Genomic DNA, 22,252 nt, shown 5'->3' with positions numbered 1-22,252 from the left:
TACTGTGACACCTTTTATGAATTAAGTGTAGAAGAGAGATTCATGTTTATATTATACTTTCATGATTATTCAAATAGTCCATGGATGTGACCTGGACATTATATTGATAAAGATTCTCTCATAGATGAATAAATAGAAAAATTAATTTGAGAAATCAATATCTATTTCCAGATATCCTCAGGCAATGCATGGTATCAATAAAGGCTTAAATCTCAAATAATTTTAAAATGTACACAATAGAGATGCTTTTCAGTTTTTTTATGGTTAACTTAAATTCGTCATGCTCTTCACGTGACACTTCTTGGGCAGATTCAGAACTGTTGTCTAGCAATCAAAATTAAGTACTTTAACAAACCAGATTCTAGAAAGTACGATTCTAATTATATTGATACGATATGCTCAACAATATAGTCCATATAACTTGGCTTTTCCCCCTGGGATAATTAAGAACACACAGAGCCTACTACCTAGAGACTGGGGGAGGACACCGTCAAGCACAGTCATGATTGGACCTGCAGCTGTAGAGATAGAGCCCAGGTGGCCAAGAGATAGTGTTGAGAGTGACAGGCCTTGCAGTCACCACTTCCAGTGGCCAAGAAAATAACAGGGTTCCAGGTAGCACTCACAAAGGCCCTGCCTTTGCTCAACCTCTCTGCATGACTCCCTCCAAAGCATTGTATTCAAATGCAGAGGGCTTGCATTATTCAGTTATTTTAGAATCACGTTAACTTGGTAACATTTTCAGAAAATAAGAATACCGTATGTCTAAATTGACAGTAGAAATGATTTTGAAATGAAGCAGGAGGATGTTTCCTTGGATCAGAAAGATTGTGCAGTGACTCTGGTGGTGATGATTATTCCATCTGTTGATGTGATTATGGAAATTCTGGCTGAAACTGTGAAGTCTTGTGCACTCTGCCTTCCCGGTACTCCCCAAAGGACAGAGGGCTGCCAGCGACTCAAAGTGCTGGAAAGGGATGAAAACAAACCACTGACCTTGAAGTACTGTTCAGGAGTTCTTAACCCTTTTGATATAGGTAGAGTGAGTTTGTTCCTGTTTATTTACACAGCCTTGTAAAGCTCTTCAGATGTTCTTAACCGAGATTTTTTTTAAGCTGACCTTTGAACTCCACTGCATGGTACCCAGAAAAGCTGATGAAGCTCAGAGGGGATAAAATGAAAAGCAGTAGCAAGTTTAGTTTTTAAAAATGGGATATAATATGCACATGGCAATGTAAGCAGCTGAGGAAAATGGGAGTGGACCAATGCTCATGCTACACAGACAAAACCAAAAAGAATTCTTGTGAAGAGAAACAATATAAAGTAATTGGCACCTTCACTCCTTATAATGTATGTTTTTTTGTTGGCCATAAAGATGGACAGGGGATGTAAAAAAATCCTTCTACTTAAAAAAAAATTTGACTTTCAGTCATTGGTTCATTTTTAACAAAAAAGACCACTGAGACTATCACTATATGACATCAGATTTCTCAAGAAGAGTTAAAAAATTTCACATCATGTGGAGTTTTACAACTCTTGGGAACTTTTGGCATTACAGGGATTTAGTCTGGTTTCTGAGATGCTCCTACATTAATGGTTTGAATTCCCTAAGGTATCCTTTTCCACCATCTGCATGGTTCAGTGCAGTAAGATATTTTCTCTCTGAAGATAATAGAACGGGCAATTTTGTTTGTCTCTTTAGAACTCTAGCCATGAGGTGCTTTGTAATTTTTGTGATTCAGCTTCTCCAGTGAGACATGAGACCTGACAACATAGTTATAGAAGAAAATGAATCCTCTGTGCATCTGAATTTGTTGCAATATGTTTAAATGTGAAGTGACTCATTTCAGCCTCTGAGAGGTAGTCTTGGGTAGATTCATTCATGTTATCGTCCACTGAAGCTATTTATTACCTAGAAGTTTTCTTTTTCACTTATAACTCATTATTCACACACACACTCCAGGGAAGGAAGCCTGAGGACCGAGATCATCCATGACTGTTAAAAACGAATGGTGAGGGTTCCCTGGTGGCGCTTCCCTGGTGGCGCAGTGGCTGAGAGTCCGCCTGCCGATGCAGGGGACGCGGGTTCGTGCCCCGGTCCGGGAAGATCCCACATGCCGCGGAGCGGCTGGGCCCGTGAGCCATGGCCGCTGAGCCTGCGCGTCCGGAGCCTGTGCTCCGCAACGGGAGAGGCCAGAACAGTGAGAGGCCCGCGTACTGCAAAAAAAAAAAAGAAAAGCAACAACAACAACAAAAAAAACGAATGGTGGACACCATCGTGTATTGTTATAGATCCATTGGGATCAGTTTAAGATAACACATAACCACAGTTGAAGGTCTTCAGTGCAGTGAGTTTCCTCAGTTCAAAATGGCATGAGAAATTTTTATTTGATCTTTTTGGCCCAAGCCATTTCTTTGGTCACACTGTGGTAATTCTAACCCTATCGTCCATGTGTGAGAAATTACAATGGCCTCATTAATCCAGGGCCTAAATAAAGCCAGAGTGGGTTTACAAAAGTTATTCTGGAGGCAAGTAAACCTGTTATTTTAACTCAAAATTGGAAGTATGAAAGAAATTTGTAGTACTAATATTTTTTAACGCCAGACATGTTTTTCCATTACTTAGAATACTGCTGTGATTTGGAAATAAGGACAGTGTTGTTGAATCCTTAATGAATTTAGGAAATGCTGTTGACTAATTTCTCATGAATGAGTCTTTAAAATTGTTTCCTCCTTCCTAAGTATTTGCTTCCAAATATTCTAGAATGACATCTGTTGGGCCTAGGAGCCGGATGAATCGGCCGGCTGTTCCATGGGGCCACAGAGCCAATGAAGTGAGGGCACCAAAGTTCTTTGGATGGTCGCAGTTTCCTCAAAATTTCTCCTTCCCTCTCTTCATTTATGAGTCCTGAGGTTCCTGCTATGTGTTTTGCAAATATCCCTAGTGAACCAGAGCAGGACTGGTCTTATAAGCAGTACAATTGGCATTATTTGAAGATGTTCTTTTTATCATCTTCACAAAAATTTATTGAGGACCTACCTACCTGTGCCACTATTATAGTCACTCTGGAAACAGCCATATACAACAAACAAATAAACATCCCTGGTGGAAGAAACAGATAATAAACAAATAAATAAAATTTGTAATTTGTAGGAGATAATTACCGCTATAGTAAAAACGAAAGAATGGAAGGGCTCAGGGAATCCGGAGAGTGAAGGAAGAAACCTGCAGTTTTAAATAAGGTGGTTGGGAAAAGCTTTACTGATGAAAGTAATTATTTTTAACCAAAGACCCGTAATAGGGAGAGGGAGAAAACTTTTTGGATATGTAAGGGAAGAGCATTTCAGGCAGAAGGAATAACAAATGCAAATGTCCTGAGGCAGGAACACAGCAGGCTTGAGTTACCACCAGGAGGCTCATGTTGTTGGAATGAACTGAGCACGAGGAGGTGGGCATGGTGGTCAGAGAAGCTATCACAGGGGGAGAGAAGGCCTTATCTAGTAGAGACATTTAGGATACTGTAAACAATTGGGTTTTACTCAGAGAGATGGATACTCATTGATATGGTCTGGCTTAAATTTTAACAGTATCATTCAGCTGCTGGGTTGAAAAAAGGGGCAGTGGTGGGAATAGGAGACCAGTTAAAAATCTATGGTGATAACAAAACTGGCAAACAATGACCGTCACTAGGAACGGGCTGATTGATGTCCTTGCTGATGGAATTTGCAGCTTGATTAGATACAGGATAGGAGAGAAAGAGAAGAGTCAAAGAAGACTCCAACATTTTGGTCTGAGCAATTGGAAAAATAAGAGTTTTCGTTTATTGAGATAGGGAAGAATGCAAGCTTTTTTTTTTTATTGGAGTAAAATTGCTTTACAATGTTGTGTTAGTTTCTTCTGTACAATGAAGTACATCAGCTACAATGTATACATACATCCCCTCCCCCTTGGACCTCCCCACCTGCCCACCATCCCATTCATCTAGGTCATCACAGAGCACCGAGCTGAGCTCCCTGTGCTATACAGCAGCTTCCCACTAACGCTGGAGAGGGTGTGGAGAAAAGGGAACCCTTCTGCGCTATTGGTAGGAATGTAAATTGGTACAGAATGCAAGCTCTTAAACTCCTTGATATCTATTCCTTGGTCTTGTCCCTTGATCTGCTACAGTTCATAAAGAGAGACAATCTTTCATTTCACTTCCTCTCTCCATTTCCCAACCATCTGCAGTTTTGAAAATGTAAACCCTCTGTATTCACCTTAGAACGTGGACAACCCAATAACTTTTATATTTTATCAACGCAATTATTTTTCAACATTTTGCAAACAGAATAAAAACATGTGTGTCTGTGTGAGTCCGTTTTGTGGTGGTTGTTTAAACATCTTAATGTCTTAAAAGCATCATCAGAGTCACCCCTCAGAATTTCACTTTGTCCCAGGCAGAAGGCACTTTGAATGCTTGACTCACTTATGTGGATGACTTTTAGCTATAGTATTGTTTCCACCTTGGACACTCGTTTATTTTAGGCCTTGTGACAGATGAGCTCACCCAGATCTTAAAATGCAGAATTTAAGGTTGTGTCAGACTATAATTTTATGCTAACTTTGTTTATTCCCCTCTTCAATTACTAAAGTTACCACCCTAGACTCTGGAAAATAACCGGAGACAATGTTTGTTTGCTGGCAAATTAGAAGCTGACGTCCCAGCTTTCCCTGAGTGTGACTATGTGTAGGCAGTTTAATTATATTGAAACTGAGCATTATGATGTCTAAACTAACTTTCCTTTATTCTAAGATTGACTTCATGTTTGGGAAAAGCCAGGGAAAGTGGCAAATGTCTTCTAAAGTGGAAAATTTCAGACTCGAGCTACAGAGATGGAATGCACATTCATAATATTTACATAAAACATAATCATTTCTCCTGTCCTCACCGGAGAGCTGAAGGCAGGGGAAGTGAGGGCTCGAGCTGCCGCCCTTAATTGAGTTAGAGGAGTGCATGGTCTAAGGCCTCTATCTTTGGGCAAAGCAGTAAACCATGATTATGACTGTGGCCGGGAGAACATTTTAAATGTAGAATAAGCTAACAGAGGACTGAGAACACCTACTTTATGGACACTGTGGGTTTTATTTTCGGCATTTGTAAATCTATAGTTCTTTATAAACAGAACAAAGTGGTCAATTTTCACAGGGGCTGTGCTGGCACAATGGTACCAAGGGCTTAGTCTGGGAACAAAGTCATTAAAAATAACTACGTACAAAGAACTCAGTCATAAATAATGTTCCACAAAGGATCCAAAGAAATCCAAAGGCAATAAAGGATATACTTCAGTGTATCTAAAAGTCTGCTGCGGGCTGCCTGAGCCTATGTATGGTGAATCCCCGAAGAGCTTTTCCTATTCCTTCCTCGCTTTCTCTTGCTTCTTCCTTCTTTCCTCCCCTTTTACCCCATCTTCTTCTCCCTGAAAGCTGATGGCTTGCTTTCATTCAGGCAATCAGCAGGAGAAAGAGAGAAAGAAAACAAAAGATAAAAAAGTCCTGAGGCCACTTTGCCTTTCCACTGGGCTTCAAGTTGTGATATAGCCTTTCTGTGATTTTTTTTCTTCCATCAATACTATCTTTAAAATGTAGTTTTCACCAGGATAAAAAAAAGGTTAAAAAAAAAAGAGGGAAACTGACATTGCTTGGAACCTGAAATATAAAGGCCATTCAAGACCTCCATGACCTTGCTTGCTTTTTACTTTATCTTTTCGTCTTTCTCAAATTTTTGTTCCTTCTAATTAGTTGTGGCTTCTTCTTGACTCTTCCTCTCATAGCAGACATCAGTGTGGCAGGAAGTTCTGCTGTCTCACTCATGTGTCATTCATGTATAAATAGTGACCTCTTCTTGTCCCCTCCACAAGCCTGGACTTTTCACACTTCCGAGGCTTAACTTACCCTGGGCTCTCTGTGGTACATGGTCTTCTCCTCTATGAAGACTTCCCTGACTCTCTGTCCTTCCCGAATAGAATTAACCTCTCCCTTCTCTGGGTCCCAATTATGTGTTATCAAAGCAAATATGACATTTAGTTGATCAGAAAAACAGCAGCTCTTCTTCTCTTGCTAAATGAAGGCCAAGAAAATATTTCCTTCTACACTCTGTCTTCCAGTGTCTGTCACATATTAGGTTCTTAAATGATCCTGGAATCAATGTGTATATCATATGCCTGGCACCCCCAATTGCTTTCTTATAGATTGCCATTTAATCTTTACAACTATTCTATGATTATAAGCATAATGTTTTTTTTTATTAATTAATTTATTTATTTATGGCTGTGTTGGGTCTTCGTTTCTGTGCGAGGGATTTCTCTAGTTGTGGCAAGAGGGGGCCACTCTTCATCGCGGTGCGTGGGCCTCTCACTATCGCAGCCTCTCTTGTCGCAGAGCACGGGCTCCAGACGCGCAGGCTCAGTAGTTGTGGCTCACGGGCTTAGTTGCTCCGCGGCATGTGGGATCTTCCCAGACCAGGGCTCGAACCCGTGTCCCCTGCATTGGCAGGCAGACTCTCAACCACAGAGCCACCAGGGAAGCCCCTATAAGCATAATGTTTATTCACTTCTTCTGTTTTTGATTTTCTGTGACTGAGAAAACTGAAGCTCAGAGGATGTAACTGGTGGGAAGTCACAGGTCTAATTACCGGTAGTGACAGCATTCAGCTGTCACGTTGCCTCTCTTTCAGAGGTTCTCTACTTTGAGTGTGCATCAGAATCACCAGGAGGTCTTGCTAAAACAGATCGCTGGACCATATCCTTAGAGCTTCTGACTCAATAGGTCTGGGCTGGGGCCAGATAATCAGTATTGCTAACAAGTTAGCAATACTAACCAGGTGATACTGCTGCTGCTGCTTCTGGGAACACACTTTGAGGCCGAGTGCCTTGCATCATCTGTGCATCCTAATCTGCGAACAACTGCACTCAAAGTGGGCCGGTGCATGGCTGAACCTTTGCAAGGCGTCTAAGAGCTTATTTGTCTATCAAGCATGCCAGTAAATTCAATAGTCCTCACATCCTATCTATCTAACTATCTACCTACAATTTTAAATTTGGATAGATGTTGTTCTAATCTACAATGCATTGAAGGTGTCACTGAATTGGTGGGAGATTGTTATCATTATATGTTCTTTCCTTCCATGGATATTGGAAACACAATCGCTTTATGTGAAGAGAAAACATGTTTAACATGTTAAGGGGAGGTTATCGTAAGGTTACAATAATTGGGTAAATAATTGTCTCAACTTTATTGGATAACTATGCAGCCAATAAAAAAAAGGTGTGGTCAAATGTATTTACGGTCAGAAAAAGATGATAAAGATCAGATGTTGAGTGAAAATAGTGGGTTACCAAAGATATCATTTTTAAAATCTATGCACATTTTCATAGAATCCATATGCAAAAAATAAAACATGAACAGTACTTATGTTTGGCTGGTAGCTTAATAGATACTTTCTTCCTCCTTTTCCTCCCTCCTCCCCCATCCTTTTCTTTTTCCTTCTCCCTTCCTTTTTTTATGTCTGTGCCTTCTTAATTAACAAAAATGTTATTAATTTCTACAATAAATATTATTTATTTATAAGTAAATACATTTTCTACAATAACTATCCCTCATGTAGTAAATACCTCTCCAGATGATGAAAGCATGCTTTCACAGTACGTTCTGTGTATAGACTGTGACTTCTCAGCCTGGAAAGCTCTAGAAATCCTCTGGTTCTGGGAACTCTGTGCAGTACAGCTCTCCCCTACCTACCTCTGGCTCTGTTTTCTTGAGGCCATCAGTCTGGACAACCCAAGCTCAGAAAGGCGCAGCATTACCCTGTGGTACATCTGGGTGGGGCAAGTCTGAAATCATTGCTCCTTGCTTTGCCCCAAAGAGGAACCCTGTCAGCTTACTTCTTTTCACAACAGTGAGCCTGTTGACTTAAAGAACAAGAGAGTCTCTGTGCCATGGTTAGCATAATTAGATCCTCTTACATTAAACAAAATAATAAAAAGGGAATATTTCTATTTCTGAGATTCAGACACTAAACAGAATTGATAATACTTACGGAAGACTTTCTAGGCCCCAGGCATTGAAAAAAATGTGTCGTGATCTCATTAATGATATCACAATTCACCCAGCTGCTCAAACTTGGCAATAATATTCCCAACACAGTACCTTGTAATTGCTCTTTTCTCTGCCTGGAAAGTTCTCTTCCGTGGTATTGGCATGACTTGTTTTCTCACTTCATTCAGATCTCTGCTCAAATAAAACCTTCCTGGAGCAGTTTTCTCTGACCTCTGTATCTAAAGCAGCATCCTGTCATTCTCTATCCCCTTAGCTTGCATCCTTTTTCACCGTAGCACTTATCATAGGAGGTGCCCAATAAATATTTTTAAATATATGAATGAATTTTATCCTCATCACAACCCTATGAGGTGAATACTGACATGATCCCTATTTTCAAGGCTTCAAGAGAGTAAATTGCCCATTTGAACCAAGTTGTCTGACATCCAAGTATACATTCTTAATCAGCACATATTGGAATGTTCTTTTATTAACTGGATGAAGTCTATTGTCTTAATGTTAAAAACAGGCACTTGAAAGAGCAGAGATGGATAGATAGTAAAATATCATTGACAATGAAATGTCCAGACACATGACAAAATACTAGGGGTATGAGTATGAAGAATGATGTGTACTTCCAAGCTATCAGCGAGCAATTGAAAATACCTTCTTTTATGATAGAGTCAAGATGGTTTTATTTTAAGATCTTTACTTACTGACAAAATTGATTGCAGTATGTGCAGGGAGAAATATTTCATTCTTCTCTATCTCTGACAGAAAGTGGAAAGAGGAAACACTGAAAACAGGAAAATATGTGTGATATCTATAGAATAGCAGATACGTAACTCACTGAGCAGCTGAAGAATTAAATCAGAGGTATGTTTTGGCACCTTTTACAGGCGCTACTCACTTCCCTTAGATTCTTTTTCTTTTCTTTTCTTTTCTTTTTTTTTTTTTTATCATGCAGGCCTTGGATCTGGATGGAGCCCCTTTTCTGTCCCGATGCCTGACAGTTACAAACTGTCACTAGCAAGGCTCTTTCTGGTTATAGCAGGAAATCATCTGGACATTCAAAGAGCCAAAGAAAAGGGATTCTGGGAATCTAGCACAGGGCTGAGACTGCCGCCCCTGCAGTAGTTCTGAACCTGGTCTGAACCGGGAACATTAGGGACTTACTTGCCAACATGATTATTTCTTTGGTGTAAAACCTACACCTCTGGATAATAAATCAGTTGCACTGAGACCTGAAATTCTTACGCCCTTCCCTTCAGGGACAGTCTGGTCCACTCTCTTTGTCATTGCCTGGGCCAGGTATCTGCCACAAGGAGTTGCCCTTTTGTCTGTCATCTACACTCTTATAGGATCTGATTCTATTCTTGTAGAGACTGTCTCTTAAAATAACATTAAGCATCTTCAGATTTTTCAGAAAGTTTTAGAAGGAGATGGAGTAGCCTATAAGTAAAGTTTTAAAAAATTACATTTCAAAGTCTACAGAGTAAATATCACTGTGTTTTGGGTGGATGACATAATTTGGGGGGGGCTTCAGGTTTCCCTCTAATCATACAGCCACTCAGTATACTAGACCAAGACTCTGTTCCAAGCTCCAACAGAAAAAAGACCTATAATGCTCTCAGTAATCTGGGACCACCCACTTTGCATATCCTAGTATAACTTCAAATAAGACCCGGAGAAGGTCATTGGTTAAATTACATGCTGATGTCTGACCAAAATCAAGGCAAGAGTATTGAAAAGATTTATTTGCTTCTCATGGCCAGACTTCCTTTTTAGTTTCTTTTCTTCACAAAGAGAAAAAGAAAAAAATACTAAAGCAAGCAAACAAAAACAACTCATGGTATTATATTACCTCTTCATAGATATGGAAGATAAGCTAATGAGACCCAAGATACCATATAGGGAACTATAGAATAAATTGAAATAAAAGAAAAAAAACACAAGTATTTAAAAATGTAATTTATTCAGGCTTTCCTGAAATAAAAGACTATTTCAGCCTATATATTTAAGAGGGATACCAAATGCAAGAATTCAAGGGAATTGCTCCCACCTGTTCTTGAGGACTCTAACTGTAAGCGAGATTTAGCCAACCGAGAAATGACTAGAAAAGCCACAGCAAAGAAGTTTGTGGTGATTACTGAATATATTTAACCATAAAACAAAGACTGAAATAAACAGTAAGCTTATGAGGTCAGGTCAAAATGTAAATAATATAATCTGCAGTAATTGGAAAATTAACCGAAGTTAGAAGAGTAAATGTCCTGATCTCTTTAACAAAGAGTGAAAATGCTGAGTATATCTAACAGCACCAAGGTAGATATACCCATATACCATCATGGGATTCCTGGTGAGCCTATAAAGTATTTTTAAAGCTATAAAAATAAAAAATCTAAAATAATAAAACAGAATAAAATCAGTCATATCAATAAATGTAATTAGACTAAGCTTACACAGTAGCACACACAAAAAAGAGAAAAGACTATTTGGATTACAAAGCAAAATGCTATGCTAAAACAAAAGAGGAAAGTTATGCCAGGTGAATGCTAACAAAAGGAAAGCAAGGTTCCACCCCCCGCCAGTATGAGACGAGAATGTCATTATGAAAGAAATAGAGAAAGATGTTAAAAGACCTTCCTTCTTGTCCAACTCTCCTATGAGCATTGTACCCAGAAAAATCTAACAAATTGTAATATGAATAACAGAATAAATGAAACTATTCTAGTACATTAAAAAAGAATGGAAGAGCTTAACAACACACACATATTTGTTTATATTTGCAAAATACATTTCTGTAATGCTATCCAAAAAACAATAACATTGAGGGGGAGAATTGCATAACAGGAGGAGACAGGTGTTGAGGTTGAGAGAACTCTTCGTTGTACATCCTTTACTACCAATAGGAGATAAAAATACAATTGGATAAAATTAACGTGGTCCATGGTAGTAGATCTGCTCATTTTGTCAAAGGGCACCTTCACTAGGTTAAAACTAAAGGAAGTTGTATCCTCTTTCAAATCTCAAAAAACCACTGTAGCCTGGGCTTAACTGGTAGGATCAGTCCTGGCAAGGAAGCGAGGAAGAGGAGATGGTGGTCTAAATAGACCAATTCTCTGAGTGCTGCTGAGGCTCGAACAGGTGGAGACAGCCTCAGTGATGGCTATGCACAAAGCATCCAGACTGTCAGGGTCAAGTGGTCCTGGCAAAGCCCCAGGTAATCAGCAGTGCACTCAGAGCTGACACCATCTAAGTAGGAAGGGGTGAATTTATCATGAAGCTAATAGAGTTTCCGTTTCAGGGACTCTTCCTTATCCAGACTGTACTCAGGGACGATTTCTATGAAGCATTTCTGGCAAATTGCCTGAAGTAAATCTTAAAAGAAAGGGACCTGAATCTCTAATGATTCTGCAACGTATTATGATGTGTTTCCTCATTCAAAATAAGTATTTTCCTCTGTACCTAATTATGTATCTAAAATGTATGATTTTTTATTAAAAAGGACTCAAATTATATAAGATTTAGTCCCACACAAACCTATTATTGCCCCCGCATATAGGCCTGCACTTCACTGATGCCAGAGACCTAGTTTAGGGATCCTCTTTCCTACTACCCTTTTAGACGAGCATAACAGAAAGAGCTCTGGGATCATAGAGAATGTCAAGGTGCAGTGGAGGACAATGTGAGTCCATCTACTGCGGGCTCAGTGATTTCCTGCCCTTGGGACAAGAGGCTCGTCTGTACGCTGACGGCTTTGGGAATGACCGCCAGGTGGCCCCAGTGAGGACTCCATAGGCCTCTTGGGTGAGATGGAATTTATGACCCATTAGCAAGCAGCTAAGACAGTAGCGACCCATGGGAGTTTTTGACATATCAAACTGGGCTTCCGGCTGAATCAAACAGGTGGGAGCATTGAGTTTGGGTACTCTGTAATATCAGTTAAAGAATGACATGGGGCCCTGGGCAGGTGGGAATTGGCCATCCTAGTTATATAACTGAAATTCCATTAAGCATGTTAAATTGAATCAAGGTGCCCCCATGATACCTTTCAGCTTACCAAACATATGGAAGGGAAAGTGGGTTTAATGGGATTCCGAACATCCCAGAAATCACTTTTTTATACCAATTTCCTGCCTTTTAAAAATTTCTCATACTGTTTCTCTTTCTTTAAATTCATTATATTTTTCCAACCAGGGCAAACAGTCGCTCTTGTGTAATGATTATTCCAGCCCTCGTCTACGTTTCAGGCCTAAGGATACAAAAAAGTGAACCACCTATTCTCATTTCACAGCTGCTATACAATAGCAGAAAGGGTCCTGAACGTGTCATTATTTCAGGGAAAGGAAAATTAATTGAATGAAGAAAGAAAACCATGCACAGTTCAAGTTCGATCACTGTTTTATGACAGTGTATTCAAGTAGTAGCATAATCATGGCAAGGCTTCCCGCTATTGACTAGTTAATTATAAAGAAGATATGTATCATTTCTACCTACACTTAGCCTTCAAGCAGGAGATATTTTAAAATAATGGAAAGCTTTAGCAAAATAAATATTTAGTCAGTTATTTTTATTGACTGATGGCAGGGCAGGGGGTTAAGAGAAATAGAAAAAGTAATGCCAATTTTATTGTATTTTAAAAATGATTTTTGAGGGATTTGTGAGAAAGGATCATTTTCTCCAAGCTTCTTTTTCAACCCCTGTCTCTCACATTACAGTTGGAGAACTCATAATTCTACCAGGCGGTGAGTATCTGAGGAGGTGGTCAGTCCCTTCTCTGGCCACAGGAAGGGTTACATCACATGAAGCACAGGTTACATCACATGAAGCACAGGCCTCCCTGTCCTGTCACTCCTTTCCCCAATTACTTGGAGAGAAAAGAGTACCACAGGTGGATTCACCAGGTCCCTCCCCTGAATGGATACCCTGAAAGGCCTAGGAAGAGGTTCTAACAGTGTGTCACTTGGTTATATGTTGTTGCCAAACTTGAATATTTTTCCAGATTTCCCAAATAAATTCCCAAACAATCCTATGCATTTACATAGAATTATTATTAATTTATGAATCTGAAACTTTTCTAAACTATCAATAATTAAAAATTGATCAATTTTAATCATAAAAGCACAACTAATTTATCTTTCAATTTTTTTCTATAGAAAATGGCATTACGAAAACTTTGTCATAGGAAGATGTAATCAAAGACTTTTTTGCAGACAAAAAATGTAGGAAAAATATTATAGAAATGTGTTCACTTGTTAACCTTTAAGAATCACGTTAATTTTCCAGATTTTGTGGTGCTTGCGGTACTGCACAGCTTTTAAAGAATACAATTTGTTGTAAATTCTTTTCTCATTTTAAATATTTAATTCCATATCTAATTTTGTAGCTGTGAATTTACTTTTTTTTTTTTTTTTTTGCGGTATGCGGGCCTCTCACTGTTGTGGCCTCTCCTGTTGCGGAGCACAGGCTCTGGACGCACAGGCTCAGCGGCCATGGCTCACGGGCCCAGCTGCTCCGCGGCATGTGGGATTTTCCCGGACGGGAGCACGAACCTGTGTCCCCTGCATCGTCAGGCGGACTCTCAACCCCTGCGCCACCAGGGAAGCCCGAATTTACGTTCTTTTTCTTACAGAGGACTCCCCAAATTGCATATTCTTTATTTTTTAAAAAATATATCATGCTAATGGTATGATTCTTTTTATTTGTTTATTTATTTATTTATTTATTTTTGGCTGCGTTGGGTCTTTGCTGCTGTGTGTGGGCTTTCTTTAGTTGCAGCGAGCAGGGGCTACTCTTCGTTGCGGGGCGCAGGCTTCTCATTGCAGTGGCTTCTCTTGTTATGTAGCATGGGCTCTAGACACACGGGTTTCAGTAGTTGTGGCATGCAGGCTCAGTAGTTGTGGCACACAGGCTTAGTTGCTCTGTGGCATGTGGGAATCTTCCCAGACCAGGGATCGAACCCGTATTCCCTGCATTGGCAAGCGGATTCTTAACTACTGAGCCACAAGGGAAGTCCTGCATATTCTTTAGGTACAACAAAACCTGGATCCACTTGATCAGGAGTGGTTTTGGTTGTATGGATGGTGATTGCAAGTTAGTGCTCTCTAGTCAGTCTTGGTTCAAATCTTGCCCTTGAAGCTTTCTAGTTATATGACTTTGACATTATTCCTCTACTTCTCTAAGTCTCACCTAAGTTAGAATAATTTTAATGTCCATCTCATTGGATCAATAAGACAATATAACACATGACACAGTGCATATGAAAGCAGTTGACAGTTGCCAGCACTCCTGTGAATGTTTGAATAGCTGTCATATAAGTTTCTTAAACTTATAAAGCCCAAACAAAACTCTTCTTTTCTCCCTCAAACTGACTTCTCCCTTTGCCTTGCCCACCTAATGTTAACAATCATCCAGTTTTTCAGACAAAATACCAAGGAGCTTCATGCTGTACCTCTAGTTCCATCAATCAACTCTGTTGACTTTACCTTCAAGAAATGCCCCTCAATGATAATTTCTCACCACTTCCACCTCCACTGCCCTAATCCAAACCACTAATGTCTCTCTCTGTACTACTGCAGTAGGCTGAAACTGGTCATCGTGCTTCCTGATTTGACTCGTCCCTCCCATCCCAACTCCATTCTCTTAGCTCACTAATGTCACTTCTATGCCATTAACTGGACACTCTTTTCTTCTTCTGAAGCTACAGCTGCCTCTCTATACTACCCGTAATCAACTCCTTCTACCTACTTCTATCGCTCCTTCTATTTACTTCTATAGTATAACACCTATAGATTTCTCGGTCACTTTCACCTTTGTGGGGCATACTGGACATGACTCAGAGTCCACATCTCCAACCCAGTTCTTGAAAACTCAACCTAGAACCTAGTTCTCTATTCCTTGGCCTTTTCCATCCATCCCCCATGCTACACAAACCTCAAACAAAACCATTCTACTTCATGATGACATTTTACCTTGACTGAATTATCACCTAGAAATGGAAATACTTTTAAGTAATAAATTCCAGTATCATGTTCTGTGACAAAATTGACCATATTTTGTCTCTCACTCCTCCCACTCTTCCTTCTCTCTGACTCCACTGGGTCTTCTGATCCCTACACTCTTGCCTTTTGTCCCAGTCTCTCCATCCCCTGTGAAGTCGCTTTTCTTCCTAATCAGTCTACATTCCATGACACATCACAGCAACTTTTATTAGAGAGGAGATCAATTATTTTAGAGGATGGAGGTGTTAGGGCAGTAAAACCATCTGTTTCCTTGTCTTTGCTAGTGAACATTGTTGGAAGAAATCGTATAATCAGGTAGACTGTGGTCACAACACTTTCCTCAGTTGGGAAATCGTTTTGTGGGTCTCTGATTGTCTACTTTTATAATTCCCCACAATAATTATTACAAATCTTCAGCATTTCTTTTGGACCGCCTTAACTCCTGCATTCTTTCACTAGTCAATAGTTAACCTTGTCTCGTTCACAAAGAAGGATTAAACAATGGATATCTTTAATTCATTCAACAAATGGTTATTAAGAATCTACTATTTGCTGGGCACTGTTTTAGCCACTCAGATATGTCACTAAATAAATCAGGCAAAGTCCATATTCTCATCTTTAACTTTCCTTTGTTTATCCAAACAAATTCAGAAAATATCCAACAAGTATTTTGAAGTATCTATTTCATGCCAGGATTTTTTCTTGGTGAAAAGAATACAACAGTGAAGAGAATAAGTCAAATAGTCTTTCTTCATAAAGTTTCCATTTAAGTAAGGGGATGGAGAGAAAGAGACGGCAAGAAATAAATAAATTTTTAAATGTATGCACATAAAATGTCAGATGAGACAGGTAAGGGGGGTAGGAAATGGTAAGACATAGAATGTAAAGTTAATACAATTATTCATTAAGTTCAATAACTTTCAAAATTCACATGCAGTTTGTAAAGAATGAAAATGGGAGAGCCAAACCTCAGATTCTGTACCCATAAGGAGAGTTGACCTAACCTAATACACAGCTGAAAAATGGGAAGGTTGACTGACCCATCTCTCTTCCCTTCTTTGTCCTTTCTATAAAGCCAACGTTGAATAACAACAGTAATGTTCAAAGGTTCTAGACCATCAGTTGTCAGGTTAACAAATATTCCAAAAGTTTTAGATTTGTGTGAATTCTGTGGTCCCTAAAATTAGCATTGGTCTCACGCACATTACTAAAGCCTCCCCCACCTGGCCATCTGCACCTCCTTCTCCAGCTTTCTAGGCTACCAAGCAAGAGAACACAACCATCTGCCTTCAGCAAGTACACTCAGTTGCCTTACAGACAGATTTCCATGAATTTCAAACAAAAAAAGAAAGAAATGGAAAGCAATGGACTTAATATGTTTTTCCCAACACCTACTCATCAGTTTCTTCACTAAATGTCCTGAGCATATGTTTATTAGTTGCTGTGTTTCATTGCACTATTATTCCAACTAAAAATAAAATTTTTCTTTAATTGTACATTTCTAAGTTTAAAAACCTGTTATTTCTAGCAGAGTTTTCTATACCTAAAATTATATAGTAGAATTATGTTGATCTTTGGCCTCCTGGAATCCATTCAGCCTTCCCTAACAGTGCCACAGTTTCCCTCTGGGGAACCACTTCCTCCCAACCCTCAGCATATGGCTTATAGTGGAGTTAACTCAAATTCCAGCCTCAGCAGGAACCTGTGGTGCAGACCTGGGCAAATAGAAGCCCAGTAATGGTTTGGGGAAAGTTGCGTGATCCAGGCAGCTCTAGTAAGATCTGTGAGACTTTCACTTTGGCTGCCGAGAGAGAATGAACTACTCCATCCAACCAAGTGTTGATAAGATTGAGGTGCAACTAAAGATCTCCTAAACTGCTGAGTGGAATGCAAAATGGTACAACCACTTTAGAGAACTGTCCATTTTTAAGAGAGCCAAACATATCATAAAACCCAGACATTCCACTACTAATAATTTACCAAAAGAAATGAAAATATATCTCTTGGCAAGGGCCTCAAAACTAAAAATAATCTAGATGTCTATCAATATGTGAATGGATATCCAAAGTATGATACATGCATTCAGTGGAAAACTACTTGGCAATGAAAAGAACTGACTTACTGATAAATGTAACACACTGAATGTTCAGTGAATAAAAACCAGACAAAAAAGCATATATAGTATATGACTCAATTTATTTAAAATTCTAGAAAATACAGATTAATCTACAGTGACAAAAACCGTATCAGTTGTTGTCTACAGCTGGGTTTGATGGGAGATATCCATGGCAGAGGGGCAAGTAGAATATTTTGGGGGTTATGAGAATATTTTTTTAATTGATGGTGGTGGTAAGTCACAGCATATGCAACTGCTAGCATTTACTGGATTGTGCACTTTGAATATTTGCAAGTGAGTTTTATGTCAATCAAGTTGGTTTTTTTTTTATTTATTTATTTTTGGCTGCATTGGGTCTTCGTTGCCGTGTGTGGGCTTTCTCTAGTTGTGGTGAGCAGGGGCTACTCTTCTTTGCAGTGCACAGGCTTCTCATTGTGGTGGCTTCCCTTGTTGCAGAGCAAGGGCTCCAGGCGCGTGGGCTTCAGTAGTTGCGGCTCGTAGGCTCAGTAGTTGTGGCTCACGGGCTCCAGAGCGCAGGCTCAGTGGTTGTGGCGACAGGCCTAGTTGCTCCGCGGCATGTGGGATCTTCCCGGACCAGCGCTCGAACCCGTGTCCCCTGCATTGGCAGGCGGATTCTTAACCACTGTGCCACCAGGGAAGTCCCATGTCAATCAAGTTGGTTTTAAAAATAAAAATTAAATAAATAATAAAGACATTTGAACTCAGTCTGTTTTTTAATCACCATGTGCCAACAATTCTAAATCATTTTTTGTCCATCTAAGTTTTAAACAGTTTCTCCAGTTATGTCGTCATCTATGAGAAAGTTAATTCAAAGAGCTCCCAGTTATACAATTGGCTCCCAACTTTAGGGACTTATTACCGACAATTATTTTGAGAGTAACTTCTCAAACTTTTGAAATAGTTTGGGCTCACTTTGACTACATTTTGATCTGTGATGTACTGGTAAATGTTTAACAAGTGGATCCTTGAAGAAATAACCTCGATTTGATGTACTTCCTTATTTCTTTGGTATTTACTACACCTTCCATGACTAATTTCAACCTGCCAGTGTCATGTCACCAAGCAAGAAATTGGGAAGAGATGCTCACAATAGCCTCTGTGCCAATGTAAGCCTCCACCAGGACAGCACTAGGTTGGATTATCCAGTGTCTGTGGTACTGCCGATCACTACGTTTAAGCATTATACCCGATAAACATGATCACACTGATTATATAATCAAGGATACAGAACTTTAGTTACTTCAGTTCATCATTCCATTTGCAACTTATTAGCTGAATCTTGCAGAGTTTTCTTTTTGGAAATGCTTATTTTTATGTTTTACTTTTCTATCTTTAAATAATACATTAATGTAATTAAAAGTATTAATTAGTTTCCTTTTTATATTATAACATTTAATTAATGTTTCCATTTACATAGTTACATATACAAAGTTCAATTAAAGAACATTTTTACATCTATGATTCTTTTTTTGCATTATTAGAATTTATCTCATTTCATGAAAGTTACTGAAAATAATTTTGTTGTATAGTGGAGCGTGTTAAAAAATCATCCATTCCAAGAGCCCAATATAAGAAATACAACACAGAGTAGATTGATTATATAAGTCTGGAAATGTCAGATATAAGCCAAATATCATTTTAAATGAAGATTCCAAATGTGGACAGAGTTTTCTATAAAAATAAAAACCAGACTTGGTACTAGATGTACTATTTCTAATTTATGCATAATTATTCTTCCACCAAAAAAAATAAACTGGAATGACATTTATTGCTAGTTTCTAATTCATACTGCCATAAAAACTTATTTCGTTTCTATTTTTCAGTTTCTTTTTCAATAAAATAAATACCTTGCAATTGATAATAGCTATCATCTGTTCTATATTTAAAATTCTAAGCTACAAATGGATGTTATCATTTCTTTTTTAGCCTTGACAAATTTTTGCAAAAAAGGGAAAATGATCTAAGGAACCAAACTAGAAGAGGCGAATTCAGGCTGTGTATCTCAGTCTCTAATGAAGCCATAGACAATTATTTAATCCACGGAATTATCTGAATCTTCCAACATTTTTACAAACTTAAAATGAAGCTGATTCTTAAGTTTTGAAAACTGTTTTTCTGGAATCCAATAACAATAGATAATATAATGTCAGTCACTGTGCTAATCATTTTATCAAAATCACCTCACCTGTTTTATGTAACTCCAAAATTTTTTTGATGTCTCCATTTGTAGATGACGAAAGTGAGTTATGGAAATTTTAAATAACTTGTTCATAGTCAAAATGTTAATTTGTGGAAGCAGAAAGCTAAAACTACTGTCTGTCTAACTTTAAAGCTCAAGTTGACACCAATGATAATAATTCTGGCATTAAATGTTAAAGTGCATAGATAATTTCTATTTCATTTTGACTTGTGTTTATAAACCCAAAAACTTCCTGATAAGAGATTCAAATTTCAGAAATGAAAATTATAATATGAAAAGAAGGTTTGGAGTTTGCTATGATTCTAGCCAAAATTTCCATCCTCCTACAAATATTCTTCTGAATTCAGAAGCAAAAATATTTATAATTACTGTTACTGTTCTTTTCATCTCTGTCCAGGTAATCAGTACATGACAAAAACTTACCTTGAAAGTGTCATTATTTTTTAGGGTAAAGAACAGATCTGTCATGGCCATCAATTCAGAATACCATCACAATGATGAAAAGAATCTAAACCATTCATCTACTCAGTCCATTTTTTTTTTTTTTTAAGAAAGAAAGAGACATTGAAGATATGTTTTCTTGCTCATGCTAGCAAAGGCTGTGTGCTTCCAATTTGAGTAATGCTCCTAAGTCATTTTTGCAGGTAGATAAGGAAAAGGATGGGGAAGGCAGAGGACCGTGCTTCTGTATAGAATTAATGTGTTTATGTAAAATTTGTGTCACATTTAGGTAGTATTTTTATGCATAAAATCCTTGAACTCAAAGTAATTTTACAGAAAAAGAGTTATATGCATAGAATATCCATTTCAGTGAGTTAAGCACTTCTGAAGACCCTTTCTTCATACAAGAGTGAAAAATACTAGGTATGAGATGGTGGGCTGCAGTTCTAGTTTATCATTCACTAGCTAGGAGATCTGGGCTAATCCCTTCGCTTCTCTTAGCTTCAGATTTTCATCTGAAAAATGGTGATAATATAGAGTTTTGTGAGCTTAGTGGTCAGCAGAGCACTCCCTAAAGGGCAATAATAATTATAGCGCTTATTCATCATTTCATTGCATGCTATTCTCTGCTCTCCCTCCTCCTAGTATGCTCAATAGTCTACCTCCATGGTTTTGAGATACATGATGAAAATTCCCTATGCTCCCCCCCTCTTCAACTACTATTTAAATCAGTTAGTTTCTCCTTATATTAACTCATTTATTTAATATATCCTGCTATATCTGCCTTGCCTTATCTATTTTAGATATGCCCTTCAAGCGCACCAGTTTTGTTCATACACTGTTATCATGGTATTGCTATCTATTTACATATTTGTCTCTCCAACTTCACTGAAAACTTCTAACAGCAGGTACCGTGCCCTGTTCCATTTTTCCATCTTCATCATTTTAGCACAGCATCTGTTAGCAAATGTTTGATGAATGAGCGTTTCTTTTGCTTCACAGATTGATCATTACTGTATGCTAAGAAGTATTCAAGCACTTCTTTTGATGATCACAGTGAAATGAAGACTAAAAATAATAAGTTTGAACAGTAGGTATATAATAGTATAGTAATAGAGAATATTCTAGTTATCAGAAAATAAATATAAGTTTTAAAATCAGATCAGATCTTTAAATGGCTTCACTGCCAGTGAGGTATATATTTTTCAGCATCCTTCTATAAAGTCCTCACCAATCCACTCCAAAAATAAAAAAATGCTACATGTCAAATATGATACTGGATTTTAACAGTGAGGATTCTACACTTTACTCATGCATTTTAGTCAACAAATATTTATTGAACTTGCTATGATGAGCGCTTTGTTAGGTGCTGGGGAGCTTGTGGTGGGTCAGAAGGAAAGAGTGTCTGCCTGCACAGAGCTCACAGCCCCCTAGGGAAGTGGGGCATATGGACAAGTTACTGATGATTACAACCTGCGGTGAGGGCTATGATGGGCAAGCAGAGGGAGCTGGTACAGCATCAGGAAGGCCACTCCCACCTTCTAGAAGCTCTAGCAGTCACCTCAGTTCACCGTGACACTTGACTCCTCTCCCATTGGGACCTCATTGCTTTTGTAACTTCCACTTTCAGTCAAATGATCCATCTTCACTCTGAATTATTTTGTATGAAATTGAAGGCATCTTGGGGGGTTCTCATTTATTTAGATTACTGGTTACTCAGTTATCAACTGAAAAAGTAATGTTCTTTGAACTGATGATCATCTAACCACTAAATCCAATGTTCATTAGATGAAGCATTTTAAAGCTAACCCTGAATCACTTTTAGGACTAGTGAACTACAAAAATAAGAAACTTCACAAGACAATAAGGAAAAAAAATCCAACCACACTTTTACATAGAATCAGAGAGATTTCCCATTAGAAGTGTTTGCAGCAGACACCCGTCCACCATCTTCCTTTAATTTGATGAGACTTTATCTTCTTAAAGTCTCCTTTGGCATAGAGAGCTCACACTCGGAAAGGTTATCATTCCATTTTTGGATACCTCTACTCATTTTATCACAGAAATAACATGTTTAACTTCCTCTGAAACTACTAGATAAACAATCTCACCCATCTTTTACATGATAGGCCCTCCTTTACTTACAGGCAGCTGTTATCACTCTGTTAAACCTTTTCTTTAGATGAAAATTTTCAGTTCTTTTTTTCTATGCCCCATGTTACACAGTGTCCCTGATTTATTAATTCAATGCATATTTACTGAGTGCCAGTTTTATTCCAGACCCACAGCTAAGCAGTAGAGATATGGGAGCAGTTAAAATATTCATTGATCTTTCCACTCTTTGTATCTATCTCTTTTGGGTGAACTTTATTATGGCAATGTACCACTTAAAATAT

The sequence above is a fragment of the Orcinus orca genome, chromosome 4 (genome assembly GCF_937001465.1).
Source record: "Orcinus orca chromosome 4, mOrcOrc1.1, whole genome shotgun sequence".
Lineage (NCBI taxonomy): Eukaryota > Metazoa > Chordata > Mammalia > Artiodactyla > Delphinidae > Orcinus > Orcinus orca.
The sequence above is the reverse complement of the archived record's forward strand: the minus strand, read 5'-3'. Positions refer to the sequence as shown.